Consider the following 1,989-nt stretch of genomic DNA (forward strand, 5'->3'; position numbering starts at 1 on the left):
GGGAGATGGAGTGTGAAGGGTGGGGGCAAGTGATAATTAGGATGATGAAGAGGGAGGATGATTCCAGGTCAGGGGTGTCAGGATATTTTAGCTATGATTTCACCTGACAACCTAGACTACCAGTGATCGAGCCTTTGATCCAGCCACAATACTATTAAAAGTCCTGGCACCTTGGTATCACCGTTGACGACCTGGCTGTCATTCACTGCAGGATGCCTGTGCAGTTCATCCTTGGCGTCTGGGACTTTCGAGTGCTCAATTGGGCTCAATCTGAAGATGACACCCCTGGTGTTTATTCCTCCATGAGAGACAGAGGTAAGCATGCCACTGGCACAGGGCAGCCTGGGAATGAGGGCGGGAGTTGGGACCCATGTTGCTCTGAGACTTCATCTAGAAGGTGTTAGGGCCCTGTGACTTCCATTCTCAGTGGCAGAAGGAGGTCTCTTTCATGACTCAGTCTTTAATCTAGATGGCAGATTTGGGATTCCGAGAGGGCAGGCTGAAGGTGAGGCAGGGCTAGGTAGAGACTGGTGGGAAAACCAGAGGCACTGGGCTCTGAGCAGGGTTGCTTTTTTCGATAATACTCAAACACAGGAACATTCCTGGGATAGATTAGCCATTTTCACCTTCCCAAGAGAGAGGGACCTAGAGCTCCCCAGTCTCAGTCCCTTGACCAAGAAACCCTGTGGTTCCCATATCATGTGTTTGGATAACTAGATCTCACTTTACTGTCCAGTGTTGAGGCAGAATTCTGAGAGGTCTTGAGTCTTTGATAATTTCAGGGGATCCTCAGTATGAGATTGTACTTGAACGTCCTAATTTGGTGCATGGTCAGGCCCATCTAAGACTGCCATGGTGTAGGACAAATTATCTAGAGAATCCTAGCAGGGTGGGAGAGTTCTGAGAGTCTTGATTATTATGTGTGAGTTTTGAGCACCCGTGTGCCCACCTGCTTCCCTTTCTTGGGTGGATTTTGCTAGGAAATGCTTAAAATTAGGGGGTGTTTTGTCTTTTATGCTCAAAGATAGGACTCTAACCTTTGAACCAGAGCTTTACTTCTAGCTCTTTTGGGTTTAATTGGAGATAAAGAGTTCTCATGGACTTGTTGCAAAGGGTGGTATCCAACTGCAGTCCTCAGATCTTAATTTCCTAAGGGGATAAGATGACAATCATGGAAAATTATCTTTGGCCAAGTGCCAGTAGCTCATGACTGTCATCCTCGGTACTCAGGAAGTGAGATCTGAGGATCACAGTTCAAAGCCAGCCTGGGTAGGAAAGACTCTGAGACTCTTATCTCCAACAAACCATCACAAAACCAGAAGGGGTGCTGTGGATCAAGCCTTGAGCTGAAGAGCTCAGGGACAGCACCCAGGCCCAGAGTTCAAGCCACACAACCAAAAAAAAGAAAGAAAGTAAAACATCTTTGCCTGCAAAAATGTGGAGGTGTGTGTGTGTGTGGGTGCTGTGGAGACCAGGTGCTGGCCTCACTTTACAGACATTTCTAAGAACTCCCCAAGTTTTCCCCAGTTTGAAGCCACAGTAGGATGGGCGGTGCCTTACCAAGAACTCAAGAGGACGAGGCCTTTGGCAGGCAGTGAGTGGGTAAATGGGTGAAGAGATCGGAGTGTTGTGCCTGTATTCTCTCCATTGAAGGATGGGTTTGAATGCTGAGTGTCAAAGTTTGAAGTCAAGGGCTGCAAGAAGTTCGTGTCCTGACAAATTGAGTTTCCTCTGGGAATGTGAACGTGGCTAAAGCAGGGTGCTGCTGGTGGCTCACAACTGTCATCCTAGCTACTCATAAAGCTGAGATGTAAAGACCACAGTTCAAGGCCAGCTTGGTGATACTTCATATCCAATGAACCATCAGAAAACAGGAACTGGCTTTGTGGCTCAAGTGGTAGAGTGATCATCTTCAGCTGAAGAGCTGAAAGTCAGTGCCCTGGCCCAGAGTTCAAACCCCATGACCAGCAATAAACAGAGGTGGCTGTG

Source organism: Dipodomys merriami, unplaced genomic scaffold (assembly GCF_024711535.1).
Source record: "Dipodomys merriami isolate MVZ:Mamm:240054 unplaced genomic scaffold, mDipMer1.0.p SCAF_503, whole genome shotgun sequence".
Lineage (NCBI taxonomy): Eukaryota > Metazoa > Chordata > Mammalia > Rodentia > Heteromyidae > Dipodomys > Dipodomys merriami.